The sequence below is a fragment of the Pan troglodytes genome, chromosome 4, assembly GCF_028858775.2.
Source record: "Pan troglodytes isolate AG18354 chromosome 4, NHGRI_mPanTro3-v2.0_pri, whole genome shotgun sequence".
Taxonomy (NCBI): Eukaryota; Metazoa; Chordata; class Mammalia; order Primates; family Hominidae; genus Pan; species Pan troglodytes.
Genome location: NC_072402.2, coordinates 122,728,540 through 122,744,185, shown reverse-complemented (window position 1 = coordinate 122,744,185; position 15,646 = coordinate 122,728,540). Strand labels below are relative to the sequence as shown.

Below are 15,646 nucleotides of genomic sequence, written 5' to 3'. Positions count from 1 at the left end.
CTCCTAGGCTCAAGCAATCCTCCCTCTTTGGCCTCTCAAAATGCTGGGATTACAGGCGTGAACCACCATGCCTGGGCAGAAATGGAGGATTGGGTCTTAGATATCTCTGCATCCCTTATGGAAACTAGCTAAATGTTAATACTGTAAGTGTTCAAGAAATAATGGTTAAATGGATCATCCATAAATGGGAATATATTTTTTCAGCTTGCTTTAGTTAGAAATGGCATTAAAACAGTACATATGTGTAAATATAAGATATACATTTAAAATTTTTGAATATGCTAGTGATTAAACAATGATGTAACACAGAAATCATTAGCTACCTGTTTTACAAATTCACAGTCCCGTGCCCCCACCATCTATTACTTTATTAAGAGATAAATAAATCCATGGGCCAACTGCACTTTTTAAAATGGTTTTGACTTTGCTGTATCTCTGAAATACAATTTAGAAGCAAATTTGTAACACTGTAGACAACATCTGGGGGGAAAAAGACTTTATCATATGTCTGATCATTTAAAATCCAAACAGCAGCATAAGGAATCTGTTAATGAGATGTCAAAGCCTGTATATCTGCTTATGAGTGTCTCACGTTTGCCAAAATAAAACAAAATCTAATAATAGAAAAACTTTATGTAATGCATTACTGTTTATAAAGCATTTCCCTAAGTTTCTCAAACTAAGGTACTTGTTCTTCATAGCAGAAATCAAAACATAAACATGGTTAAGTGTCAAGTTGTGTGAAATATTTTTATATGAAAACAAATGGATCTTTGATGGATAAAAAAGGCAAAATATGTATTCTCCTTTTTTTGGCTCCTGTAGATTCATTTTTAATATACAAAAGAGAAGACCTCAATGAAATTGTTCTCTAATATATTCTTTGGGTTTCTCCCAATCCCTCGCCTACCTATCACGAAAGATCATGGTGAAAACATCTGAGAAAACTACTATATATTATCTCCTTTTGTCTTCTGGAGAGCTCTATGATGTAATTGTGTTCATGCCAATTTACAGGTAAGTAAAGAAGCACTGAGAAGTTAACTTCCATCATTGTGGAGAGAAAAAGTTTTAAAGAACATTCTTATTTCCGGGAAGAATCTCCTTTTACCCCCTGCAAACTCAACTATTTATAACACATTATCAATATCCTATGTGAGATTTAAGAGTGTTCTGGAAAAAATGTATGTGAACAAGGATGGCTGTATATCAAGTGTATAAAGTGGGGATAGAATTATATTCATTCTCAACCTACTTTCTCTTAACCAACTTTCCTATTAATCAACATTCTTTCTTCTCCCTATAAAATGTTACATATTTGCTTTCTGTAAAGTATAATGAAAATCTACCATGGTGGTTTTCAGAGTGATCCCTGGGCCAGCAGCATCAGCATCACCTGAAAACTTGTTAGAAATGCAAATTCTCAGGCCCCACTCCAGATCTATTGAACCTAAAACTCTGGGGATGAAGCTAAGAAATCCAGATGCCAACATTTGAGAATCACTTATCTGGAAAGATTCTACTTGCACATTGTCTATACACTCTCACTTCACTTGAAAGAAAAAAAACTGCAAACTATAGACCATTAATTTTTAAGTATGTGCAAGAAAAACTATGCTGTATTTCTCAATAGGTTGAATAGCCCTTATCACTTCATAAAAAGATTGATGGATGGATGTGTAATGTATATATATCATTTTTCACGTTTTCCTACCTTGGCAATATTTTTGACTAACTGACCACTGCCAGGGCTCTCCCTATATAAAAGTAGACAATAGAGAGGTGACAGATGGTAGGTAGATCAATAGGCAGGTAGGTAGATAGATAGATTGATAGATAGAACTGTGTGTGTGTGTGTGTGTGTGTGTGTGTGTGAAGTAAGGGTATGAACACACCTCTGAAAAATCCCTTAAGATGCACAGAGAGGGCATTCACTTTTTTAAATGTCTATATTTGAGGTATATCTTGGGAAATGAAATAAAGAAATGTGATGTTGAGAACTAAGAAAAAACAACCTGCCAATTTGGGGGCCTCAGGGTGCAGAGGAGCTGGGAGAGCTGCCCCATGAGGTACTAGAAAGAGGCAGAACTCCCACCTGCCTGAAGAGATAGCCCCTATGCCTTGCCCCTTAGGCCACCTCCTGGCTATTTCTACTTGGAATCAGGACTATAACTAGTTGACTGAAGACAAGCTTTGAGCAGACTAGTCTAGATGACAACTTGTATTAGTCCATTCTCATGCTGCTATAAAGAGCAGCCTGAGACTGGGTAATTTATAAGGGAAAGAGGTTTGACTCACAGTTTCACATAGCTGGAGAGGCCTCAGGAAACTTACAATCATAGTGGAAGGGAAAGTAGGCACATCCTTCTTCACATAGCGGCAGGTGAGATAGAAGTGCCGAGCAAAGGGGGAAAGCCCCTCATAAGACCATCAGATCTGGTGAGAATTCACTCAGTATCATAAGAACAGCATGGGGGTAACCACCCCCATGATCCAATCACCTCCCACCAGGTCCCTCCCATGACACATAGGGATTATGGGAACTACAATTCAAGATGAGATTTGGGTAGGGACACAACCAAACCATATCACAACTGTTCCATGGACACTTCCATCTGAGGGTACTTTAGAGACTGTCCTTGCTGGCTTCGCCCAGGCCTGCCAAGCATGTGGGTGGGATTTTTTTCCCTTGTCAATGCCTAGTGAGATGCCACCACAACTCGTGTGAATCCCCTGGAGACCCTCCATCACCATCACCATCCCTTCTCTATGTCTGCAAGAAAAACAAAAGGAGATGTGAGTAGTATTGCCCCTCAAGGAATCACAAGCCTCTCTGTGTGTGTCTCTTCTCTCCCTCTCATCTCATCTTTACCTTTCTTAGGAATCAAGAACCCCTGCTATAGAGACAAGCTAAAATCTTTTACTGTTGGACTGAAATCCTCTTCTACAACAAATGGATATGCAACTTAGTAATTCAGAATTCAGTATGTTCTCCACAACACACTTATATTTTAAAATATAGTGAAGTCAAGAGAACAAATGAAAAACAAGAGTTTTCTTCAAGTGAATGTAGACTCACTCTCTCCAAAACTAAATCTGAAGCTTTGTGTTAAGCATTATGGGGGAGGGAGTAGGGCAGGCTGGAGAGGGGAAGTAATGGTATTTATTACCAAATGGCTACTATTTAAAGCTCTCTGCCTTTGGGCTTTTTCTTTTTTTTTAATCTTAAATACATTCCCTTCAAAAGAACTGTAAGTGATTACACATTATTGCTTCAAAGATAACCTAACATTATTTAGTAGTTGGTTTTAGAAAAAAGCAAAAGGAAACTGTTTCTGCTAGTACTGAGTGATAGTTCAACACTATTTAACTGGGGTTTAGGGAACAAAGCCTTCTAATTACCCAGGTGTCAATCTAGTCCTCTCACATCTGGCTTCCTGTGTTACTTTCCCTCCCTTCCCTAGCAATGTAAGAAGCAGAAAAATACTTTGAGTATGAGTCTGAGGTATGAAATTTATGCCCCGCAGGATACAGTTTGGTTTAAATTGGGTAATTGATCACAGATCTAGGATTTGGCAATGTTCCTCTTTGCAGGCTAGTTGCACAGGTACACAGTGGTGGGAAGGGAACAATAATTATCACCTTGCTGGCTTTGACTTACCTTTGCCCACAAATGGATATAAAGCTGCATTTCTTGGCAGAAAATGGCCACACAGAGGAAATGAACTATAAGGGCTATGACTGGAAAGAAGACATGAAAGGGTCGAATAAGGAAAATATAAGTTTTATTGGAAAAATCATATGCTGCACTTGTTATCAAATCTTGAGATTCAATATCCAAAAGAACTGAAAGCAAGAACCCAAACTGATACTTGTACACCCGTGTTCATAGCAGCACTATTATAATAGCCAAATGATAGGAGCAAACCAAATGTCCACCAAAAGATGAATGGATAAACAAAATGCAGTATATACATGTAATGGAATATTATTCAGCCTTAAAAAAGGAAGGAAATTCTGATACATGCTGCAAACGTGGATGAAGCCTGAAAACATTATTGTTACGCTAAGTAAATAAGCCAGTCACAACAGAATCAACATTGTATGATTCCACTTATATATCTAGAATAGTTAAGTTCACAGAGACAAAAAGTGGAATCGTGATTACCAGAGGCTGGGAGGAAAGAATGGGGAGGTATTGTTTAATGGGTAGTGTTATGATTTGAGATTTTAAAAAAGCTCTGGAAATAACAGTGATACTTGCACATGCAGGAGAGAAAAAAAATGTCCTTTGTCTCTATCCTTTTAGGTTCTCTGACTGGGACCCTGTAAATTAGAGTAACGAAAGACAGATTAACAAGAAAAAATATGTAAAAATTTATTTAATATAAGTTTTATATGGCCAAGGAAACTTTATAAGGAAATGAAGACAAAGCAACAGTTAAGCCTGTGTATTTTTCTACTAGATTTGAGGAAGAGTAAAAAGTCATGGAAAAATGTAATAGGACAAAGGCTATGAGCTAAGGGTAGTAATCTGGGGAAAACAACAAGCCCTGTTCATTCAGATTCCTCTCGGCATCCCTCCACCTTCAGAGGTAGGGATGCTCTTTTCCTCTGAGTATAGCAAGGGCACCTCTTACATGAGGGTCTTGGGATCTGCTTCAAGGGAAAAACAGGAGGTCAGAGAGTCCTTCTAGCACCTACTTCTCAAATTCCTTCAGTTTAAAATACTCAATATGCCAAAGTGCCATATTTTGGGGCAGTGTGTTCTGAACCACATCATACAACATTGTGAATGTTCTTAATGCCACTGAATTGTATACTTAAAAATGATTACAATGGTAAAGTTTATGTCGTATGTGTTTTATCATGATTTTTTAAAATGAAAAAAAATTATTGAGATTTATGAAGGCCCATTGAATGGGCATCCAGTGAATGTCAAAAGTCTATGACATTATTGTTCCTAAATGGAATAAAAAACCAAAATGAACAACCAAAAAGGTATACACAAATTTATTTAAGAAATTAGATTGAATCTCATTTTTTAAAAGTAATCTCACAATACAGAATGTTAACTAAAAGTCTGAAACCTGAAAAAGCATTAATCAAATATTGTTGGGGAGGAGAAAAACATCTTTATCTTTTACTCATTTTAGGTTCATTGGCTGGGGCCCCTGGAACAAAAGACAGAAAGAAAGAATCATAGAAATGTGTATGTTTTGCATGACACTGGAGCCTTCAATAGGAAATGAAGACCCAAAGAAGTGCTTAAAACTGGGTTGTTTTATGCTAGGTTTGATGAAGGGTAGACAGTCATGGGGAAATATGATAGCATAAAATGGGCATGTGCTAATTATAATAAACTAGGAGAAACAACAAGGCTTGTCCATTCAGATTCCTCTCAGCATCCCTGTGTCTTTGGAGATATGGATGCTCCTTTCCTCCAGGTATAAGGAGGGCACCTCTCACATGACCTGCTTCAGGGAAAGTCAGAAAGTCCTTCCAGCATAGGGCATTTCTCAGATTCTTTCAGCCTAAAATATTCAATATGCCAAGGTGCCATATTTTGGGTTAGTGTGCCCTGAACCTAATCAATATTATAGAACAAAGTTATTCTAAACTCACAATAAGTGGAAGGATTGTCACTATCAAATTATATATGAGTACTGGGATGGATATCAAAGTTTAATAAACTAATTTTGTTGATGAATTTTAAAGGAAATGACAAGAAAGAAAGCAAAAATGTAACAAAAAAAGAGTGACAAAAAAAAAAAAAAAAAAAAAGCAGAGTATGGCCAGCTCTGCAGAGGAAGGAGAAGAGAGAAGTGAGAGCAGCAGTTGAGTGGTCTGAGATGACAACTGTTGGAAAAGCTAAAAATAGAGACTTTAATCTGGGATGAAAGTAACTGTGTGCAAAACTTGATGGCAATTCATGAAGTCTCATTCTATGGTGTTCTTTGCTCTCATTATCAGTGAGGAATATTGAGATGGGAGAGTTCCCTTGACCCCCTCACAGGACTTGCAACAGGGGTGTCTCCTTTGCTCAGCCGCTGCACTCAAACCCCTTACAGGAGGGGAAGCTTGCAGGTTGGCAGGTGCAGGAGCAAGGAACGAACCTGGTACTGGCCCACGGCAGTGTCTAGAGGTTGCTAGTGACCTCTAGAGCCCCAGAGGGCATGTCTTACAATGATCTTTTAGTATTTGCCATCCACAGATGGCTAAGTGTTAAACCAGGTCAGTGGAGGATCAGGGTGACAGGCTTTTACACCCTGCCCTCTTGGTACCTGGGTTCTTGTCCAGCATCCGGGAAGAATCAGTTCACACAGACTTGAAGGATAATGAATGTGGAGATTTTATTGAGCAGTGGAACTGGCTCTCAGTAGGATGGGGAGCTGGAAAGGGGATGGAGTAGGAAGATAATCTTCCCCTGGAGTTCAGCTGGAGACAGCCAAACTCCTCTCTGACTGTAGTCTCCAATGTCCAGCTGCCTCTTCTCTTCTCTCCTTTTCTGCCACACCACTAGGCTCCTCTGCCAGTGGAGCTTGGAGTTTTTATGGACACAGGATGTGAGGGTGGCAGCACATAAGGTAATATTTGCGCAGAAAAACAGGGATGTGAAGTTCTCATTTAGGGACGTGGGTCCAGGCTTGGGGGTAGAACCCTTGCCAGAAGCCTGGCCCTTTTCTACCTAGTATTTCCCTGCCTCCTGTCCATATCAATACCAATTATAATGGGAAAGAACAGTTGAGACAGAGTGTCAGGGAAAATTGGTTTTGGCCAAGAATCTTTGATATGTTCAGTAGAGGATGTGGGACAGAAAGGTATGATCCCTTTCCTCAACCATCATAAGGGTCATGGCCAACACTCCTATAACAAAAGACAGTACATATATACCATGGAATACTACACAGCCATAAGGAAGAAAAAAATCATGTCGTTTGCAACATGGATACAGCTGAAGGCCATTATCCTATGTGAATTAATGAATTAACACAGGAACAGAGAAACAAATACCGCATGTTCTCACAAGTAGGAGCTAAACATTGAGTACACATGGACACAAAGAAGGGAACAATAGACACTGAGGACTACTAGAAGGAGAAGGGAAGGGGGCGTGGGCTGAAAAACTACCTATTGGGTACTATGCTCACTGCCTGGGTCACAAGACCATCTGTACCCTAAATCTCAGCATCACACAATATACCCATGTAATAAATCTGCACATATACCCTCTGAAACAAAAAAAAAGGTGGGGAGTGGGGGAAGCTTAACCAGAAAAAGGCTTAACAGGCTGGGCGCAGTGGCTCACACCTGTAATGCCAGCACTTTGGGTGGCCAAGGCGGGCGGATCATGAGGTCACGAGATCGAGACCACACTGGCTAACACAGTGAAACCCCGTCTCTATTAAAAATACAAAAAAATTAGCCAGGTGTGGTGGTGGGTGCCTGTAGTCCCAGCTACTCGGGAGGTGAGGCAGGAGAATGGCATGAACCTGGGAGGCGAGGCTTGCAGTGAGCCGAGATCGCGCCACTGCACTCCAGCCTGGGCGACAGAGCGAGACTCCAACTCAAAAAAAAAAAAAGAAAAAGGCATAACGAAGTTACTTGATATAATCAAGTTTTACATGACAAAGATTGAGTCTTCATATCTCAAACTTTGAGATATGAGGAGTCAAAGACTTAGGGAAAATTGTCTGTTTTTATGCTTAGATTCAATGAAGAATAGACAGCCATGTAGAAATGTGACTGGACAAAGGGAATGATCTAGTGGTAATAGACTGTAGGGGTGAAAACCCAGCAATCCCTGTCTGTTCCAATTCACCTTGGCCTCTCTGTGTGGCATTCCTTCCTCCTGGCTACAGGGAAGGACTCCTTTGGAATGAGGGTCTTCTTTATGGCTTGTCTTTTGGGGAGAGGAGATCTAGTTTCTATAACCTGCCTTGGGGAAGAGAAATTCTAGACTCTATAACTTGTTTTGGAGGAGAAGGAGAGGGAGAGGACGAGAGAACAGGAGAAGGTCAGAAAGAGATTTTGCTTCTGAAGCAGCTTCTAAGGCCTTCTGATCTCTAGTTCAAAGTGCTCAGCAGTGCCAAAGCACCATGTTTTGGGGTGTTGCTTTCTGAGCCCCAACAAGGAGATATGAGAACAGGTACCGGCAAGAGCTGCGGCAGGAAGCTGCCCACACAGGGGCAAAGGTTTGGACAAGTTTTGAAGGGGAGAAATAGACAATTTCTGGCACCTATGCAGAGCAAAACGCAGCAGGATTTGGCAAGAAGAGCCAGGTAGGAAATGTAGAAGGAAAGATAATTGAAAGACAACCGTGAGTCAATGAGTCTTTAATCTGATAGCCAGAAGGAAAAGGTGACGAATATAGAATATAGTTACAACCAAAGCAAAAGTATTAAGTTACTAGTTAATTATTAATTTAGCAGGATGTTGAATGTAATGACCTAAATCTCTGTAAGGTTTGTTTTTTGTTGTTGTTGTTGTTGTTGTTTTTGAGACAGGGTCTCATTCTGTTTCCCAGGCTAGATTGCAGTGGTGTGATCATAGTTGACTGCGACCTCGAACTGCTAAGCTCAAGCAATCCTCTGCCTCAACCTCCTGAGTGGCTGGGACCACAGGCATGTGCCACCAAGCCTGGCTAAGTTTGTCAAAAAATATGTTTTAAAGATGAGGATTTCTCCATGTTGCCCAGGCTGGTCTCAAACTCCTGGGTTCAGCCCATCCTCCTGCCTCAGCCTCTCAAAGTGCTGTGATTACAGGTGTGAGCCACCACACCTGGCTATTTCTGTAAGTTCTAAAGGTGTAAACAGCAAAGACAAGGAAGTAAGTTGAAACTCCCAAAACTCTTCCTTCAAAGGAAATGTCTTATCCAACCACACACACCAACACGTTTATGCTATTTGTTGAGTGTTTTTTGTTTTCCTCAAAGCTTTGGAGGATTTTATTGAAATCTTCATTTATGACTTTGAACCATATTTGAGGCCCCTTTGTATGTGCCCTGGTGTGGAAAAGCCTCCTATACTACAGGGTTCCGAATAAATAATGAGACATATACCAGGTCTATGCTTTTGTGTTACTCACCATAATAAAAATAGCGTGCTTGGTGTACCAAATAAATAATGTGTTGAGATGTTACATTACACCAAATAAATCGATAAAAACAAATGTCTTTCAGCACAATAATTTTGTCTCAAACTCTAACCACGTAATAGAAAATAGATTTCCTGTGTTCTTGAGCATGGATTGTAAACAGAACCATACCAGTAGTCTCTGTTTATTGTTTTGTGTAAGTTCAGAGGGAGAGCGGATTGTTTACTAGAACAAAATCCTTTAAAAAGAAAAAAAAAGGATTCTTATCTTTCATTTAGGTTAATAACACACTACATATATTTGTCCATCAAATTAGAATTACTGTCAGCCCATAATGCATTTTAGTTTAGCCAATATCAGTCAGTCCTGATTTATTTGCTTAATACAAATCTAATTGAGTTTCAGGCTGCTCTTCTCCTTTCAGCTGTTAACCGACCAAGTACATCTTTAATTTCCAAGACCGATGGTGTGGTAGCAGTTGAGAGGAAGAGCGATTTGCATAAGGCCCCAGAAGGGTGCCAAAACTCTTCACGCTTTAAACAACAGCCTTTATTATTCTGTAAGTGGATGTGTTGAATTTTCATGCTTTTGTTTCCAGTTCAGTCCTGACAGAAAAGAATAAAGTAGATTTTGCCAGCACCCCTGCTGTGCCCTGGGGGAGAAATTCAATGTGCCTCATTTGTCTTAATTGGAGAACCGCCCTCAGCACCAGCTTTTTCTATGAATACATTAGCATAACAGACAGAAAATTCAAGCCCACTTTTGTAGAAACAGTCTCCCCCACACACCCACCTCCCATTTTTAAGACTAATAAAAACTGCAAGAAGGGAGAAGTGTTTCATCTCCTGAATTTCTTACAGTTGCTGTTGTAAAATACTCTGTACAGGAAAGATGCATCAAGCCTATTTTATCTCTGCACTGTTATTACAGCCAGTCGTGGAAAATGTGATAAATATCATCCATGACAGAGAGCTGAAAGCTTCTCTTTATTCTTCATAATGTGCTAATCCTATATACTTGTTCGTTGACTGGTTATGCTGCTTTTTCAGAGGGGAGAGTAGGTTTTATATAGAGATGAATGTGTAGCAGCTATGAATGAATCTAGAAGAAAAAAAAAAGAAAAATTCTCACCGACGTGAATTTATTAACACTAAAACAAACGCAATTATCTCAGTCAAAGCAAGATTTTAAACCCTGTGCCAATTCATTGGAGAACTATTAAATTCATCTTCACGTTTTTCATACTACAAAAGGGCTCTAAGTCTGGACAAACAACCTGTGCTGTGTAAATCATTTCCCTAATCCAGGCTCTTTCAGTATCAGATTGAACTAATGGAATTTAAAGGTAGGCATTTCAAAAGAAATATTTCGTCTACGTGTTCCCAAGACTGGTATTAATTCTTTTATCACATCTGCTCAACCTGCTTGCCACTGCCAGCATGTGAAAGAGAAAAGGAAAATATGGGGAAAGATGTAATTCCTTAATAAAACGTGGTGTACACATTCTCTTGGAAAGATGGCTGCCTTTCAAAATAACAATGAATCCATATTTTGTCTTGACTTTTTCTCCAGCAGGCCTAATTTACCCCGTCAGTCACACACTGCTCTCACTAGATGCCTTCCAGGGATTTTAAATAAGGTTTTGTTGTTGTTGTTAAGAGCTTGTTTTGTTTTGAATTATTTGTATGCTCATTTGAAAACTAAATACCTTTTGGGTCAGGTCCTTGTGGGTAAATGGAAAGCAAAATGATTTTGGAATAATAATTTTGAGATACAGAAGCTTCTGCGGCCTAGAGAGAAGCAAACAGTTCTTCCTTCTGTGTAAATCCTCATTGTGTCACCCATTTCAAATGTCTGGTAATACTAACAGAAAGCCTGAAGGCAATGCTGAGAGACTGTCAGCCTCTCATCCCCTTTCCTCCTCCCATCCCTCACTTTCCACTCACTCAGCCCCAGTAAACATTCCAAGAGGGTATGGTGACTTGGTCAGTATTAGAGACTAGGAAGTAAACGTCTGCTTTCTAGCGTAAGTGAATCTAAAAAATAATTATTTGACTTGATTTGTACTGCAAGCGGATGTCAGCTTTTCACCTTGCTAATAGTTTCATTTACATTGTAAAGCTGACAAGCAGTTTACGCAGTTTATCAGATAATTTCTGCTCCTCTTTAAACAAGCATTCTGGCCACTCTGAGTTCTTCCTTGAATCCTCCCGACACTCTCCTGTAACTCACCTTGATGTCTTGTCTGGGATCTGAACTCACATCTATTTCGCATGGCTAAGCCTGTTCTGCACGTCAGTTAGAGAGATGGTCCCCTGTGAACACCTGAGGCTCTATTCTATACTATTTTATTTCTTTTTTCTTTCCTTTTTTTCTGAGACAGGGTCTCACTCTGTCACCCAGGCTGGAGTGCATGTGGCAAAATGGCTCACTGCAACGTTCGCTTCCCAGGCTCAAAGGATCCTCCTACCTCAGCCCTTCAAGTAGCTGGGACTACAGGCGCATGCCACCACGCCCGGCTAATTTTTGTATTTTTTGGAGAGATGGGGTTTCCGCCATGTTGCCCAGGTTCTTCTCAAACTTGTGGGCTCAAATGATGCTCCCACCTTGGCTTCCCAAAGTGCTGAGATTATAGGCATGAGCCACCGCGCCCCACCTATATTCCATACTATTTTTTTCTTTAAAAAAGTAAATACATATCTTTCAGAATTTTCATATTCTTATCCACTTTCTCATCCTATCACCTTTCAAAAATTATTCCTATCAATGTTCAAAAATTATAAGAGAAATGGGATGAGACGTAGAATTGAAGACCGAAAGCTTTTCTTGGGAAGTTGTTGCTGTTTTTCTTAAACATATTTTGCTTTTAAAGATGGTTCTTTGACAAAAGCTTTCCATTTGTGAAGAAAAAAGATTGTTCCTAACATTTGCTATTGTGAGAGTAATGTGTGTTCACTGTATTAAAATGAGAAAATTCCAAAACTCATTTTTAAAAAGGGGTAAGAGCCACTTATATTTGTTTTTTTGCTTTTGTTTTTGTTTTTTGAGACAGGATCTCGCTCTGTTGCACAGGATGGAGTGCAGTAGTGTGATTATACCACACTGCAGCCTCAAACTCCTCGGCTCAAGTGATCCTCCTGCTTCAGCCTCCTGAGTAGCTGGGATTACAAGTGTGCACCACCACACCCAGCTAATTTTTAATTTTTTTGTAGACAAGGTCTCACTATGTTGCTCTGGCTGCTCTCGAACTCCTGGGCTCAAGAAATCACCCTGCCTCAGCTTCCCAAAATGCTAGGATTACAGGCATGAGCCACAGCACCTGCTCATGTTTCTTTATATGGCTCCAGTTTCTAAGACCCCACATTTATCATTGACATAACAGGCAAATTGGTATTTCAAAATGTGCTAATGACAAAGACTACCTCCTTGACCAAGTGTGGCTCCTTTGAGCTCTATTTTTCAATTAGGCCCTGTCTTTGGGCATGCCCTCAGGAGCCCAGTTTTAGCAAGAATTCTATCAAGTCAGTTCAGCCAGAATCTTTCACCCTTGATATCTGATAACCCTCTATAATCTGACCAAATTCCTCATTCCCCATCATTTTCCAGATGGTGTCTGATCACCCTGGCCTGACTTCAGCAAGAATCCTGTTAGGGCAGTTTAGCAAAAATTAGCCTACCCTCATAACAATTTTCTATACAGAACCCCTTCCTCCCCTACCTCTACTCCTTGGCTGTAAATTCCCACTCTGTTTTGTTGTATTTGGAGTTAAAGCCAATCTCATTTCCCCACTGCAAAACCCCATAGCAGTCCCTACATCTATTGCAATAGTCCCTACATCTATTGCAATAGTCCTGACTAAAGTCTACCTTATTGTTTTAACAAAAGTCACAGTACTTTTTTCTTTAGCACTGTTAAAAGAAAAACTTTAGACAAAATACATTTAACACAGTTTATTTGAGCATTAAGGATTTATGAACCAGACACCACTCAAACCTGGAAGAGGTTCAGAGAGCTCTGCTTCAGCAACATGAGTGGCAGGATTTTATAGGCTGAGCTCAGAGGCAGAGTAAACAAATTATTTGATTGGCTACAGGTAGGCATTTGCCTTATTTGGAATCCTAGTTAGAGGTTAGTTGGCAGTTTTTGATTGGTTAGGTTTAAGTTCATTTATTGTTTACATTGAATTGGGTTTTGGTTTCTTTACCTAGAAACCCAAGGTACAGAAGGCATCTCAGCCTAATGGCGTTCCAATTAACAACACACCAGGTACAGTGGCTCATGCCTGTAGCCCCAGCACTTTGGGATGCAAAGGCAGGAGGATCACTTGAGCCTGGGAGTTTGAGACCAGTCTGGGCAACATGGCGAAACCCTGTCTTCCCAAAAAATACAGAAATTAGATAGGCATTGTGGTGCACACTTGGAGTCCCAGCTACTCGGGAGACTGAGGTGGAAGGATCACTTGAGACTGGGAGGTCGAGGCTGCAGTGAGCTATGATCATGCTACTACACTCCAGCCTGGCTGACAGAGTGAGACCCTACCTCAAAAACAAACAAACAAATAAAAAATCCAACATTAATATGTTCCTTTTTTGCTTGCCCACCCCCATTGTCAATTTGGCCCAACTCTCCTAGTGAGAGGTGACAATGTGCTAGCAGCCCTCACTCACTCTCGGCACCTCCTTGGCCTCGGCATCCACTCTGGCCGCACATGAGGAGCCCTTCAGCCTACTGCTGCACTGTAGGAGCCCCACTCTGGGCTGGCTGAGGCCGGAGCCAGCCTCCCTCTGCTTGCAGGAAGGTGTGGAGAGAGAGGGGCGGACAGGAACCAGGGCTCCACCTGGCGCTCACAGGCCAGCATGAGTTCCTGGTGGTGGTGGACTCGGCGGGCCCCACACTCAGAGCGGCCCTGGGCAGTGAGGAGCTTAGCACCCGGGCCAGCAGATGCGGAGGGTGCGCCAGGTCCCCCAGCACTGCCAGCCCACATGCGCCGTGCTTGAATTCTCGCCAGGCCTCAGCTGCTTCCCCATGGGGCAGGGCTCAGGACCTGCAGCCCGCCATGCCCTATCCCCCTACCCCGTGGGCCCCCACATGGCCCGAGCCTCCCCGACAGGCGCTGCCCCATACTCCACAGCGCCCGGTCCCATCAACCACCCAAGGGCTGAGGAGTGTGAGCACGTGGCACAGGACTGGCGGGCAGCTCCACCCGTGGCCCCAGTGTGGGATCCACTAGTTGAAGTCAGCTGGGCTCCTGAGTTGGGTGGGGACTTGGAGAACTTTTATGTCTAGCTAAAGGTTTGTAAATGCACCAATCAGCACTCTGTGTCTAGCTCAAAGTTTGTAAACGCACCAATCAGTGCTCTGTGTCTAGCTAATCTAGTGGGGACTTGGAGAATTTTGTGTCTAGCTAAGGGATTGTAAATGCGCCAATCAGTGCTGTGTCTAGCTAATCTAGTGGGGACTTGGAGAACTTTTGTGTCTAGCTAAAGGACTGTAAATGCATCAATCAGCACTCTGTGTCTAGCTAATCTAGTGGGGACCTGGAGAACTTTTGTGTCTAGCTAAGGGATTGTAAATGCGCCAATCAGTGCTGTGTCTAGCTAATCTAGTTGGGACTTGGAGAACTTTTGTGTCTAGCTCAAGGTTTGTAAATGCACCAATCAGCACCCTGTGAAAATGGACCAATCAGCTCTCTGTAAAATGGGCCAATCAGCTCTCTGTAAAATGGACCAATCAGCAGGATGTGGGTGGGGTCAGATAAGGGAATAAAAGCAGGCTGCCCAAGCCTGCAGCGGCAACCCACTCGGGTCCCTTTCCACACTGTGGAAGCTTTGTTTGTTCTTTCGCTCTTCCCAATAAATTTTGCTGCTGCTCACTCTTTGGGTCCGCGCCGCCTTTAAGAGCTGTAACACTCACCGTGAAGGTCTGCAGCTTCACTCCTGAAGGCAGCGAGACCACGAACCCACCAGAAGGAAGAAACTACGGAAACACCATCTTTAAGAACTGTAACACTCACTGCGAGAGTCCGCGGCTTCATTCTTGAAGTCAGCAAGACCAAGAACCCACCAATTCCAGACACACTAGGTTGAGAGATGCTCTTTCAAAAGACAAATCTGATGTTAACCTGGACAAAGTTAAGGAGAACTACTTTGTAATGATTAATATATTACCTTTTGTTCTACCACTCTCTGAAAATTTTCCCCACAAAAACTGAGCACTTGTAGTAAAGGCTCTTGAAAATCAGGCATAGGTATTTGGGAAGGAACAGCAGGTTAGCCAGGAAGAACAGATGGATGGAACATTAACTTTTTTCATAGCCACAAAATATAAATTTGTCTTGAAGACCTAAAGTAAAAATAATCCTAGTGGCTTCACATGGCATATTTCTGTGGGCATTATATGGGGTAACGGGTAAGTGGGTAACTTGACGAGACAGGTTTTGACGTGCCATGTCTCCCAGAACAAACCCTGGGATTCTTTTATGAATCTGTACTTTTGAAGAGTAAAATTTTCAAAGTCATATAAATATTAGTAGGGAAAAATCTAGAGTAA

General features: G+C 41.4%; 1 long non-coding RNA gene across 2 annotated transcripts in view; it reads right to left on the bottom strand.

Annotated features, from left to right (window-relative positions):
• Positions 1-15,646, bottom strand: part of LOC104006543 (uncharacterized) — a 495,672-nt gene that overhangs the window by 468,141 nt on the left and 11,885 nt on the right. The window contains exon 2 of one of the 2 annotated variants that reach the window (XR_010157320.1): positions 15,111-15,218. The exons of the other annotated variant lie outside the window; for it this stretch is intronic. This is a non-coding gene — a long non-coding RNA (uncharacterized LOC104006543). The remainder of the gene's footprint in view (positions 1-15,110; positions 15,219-15,646) is intronic. 2 annotated transcript variants of the gene reach the window in all.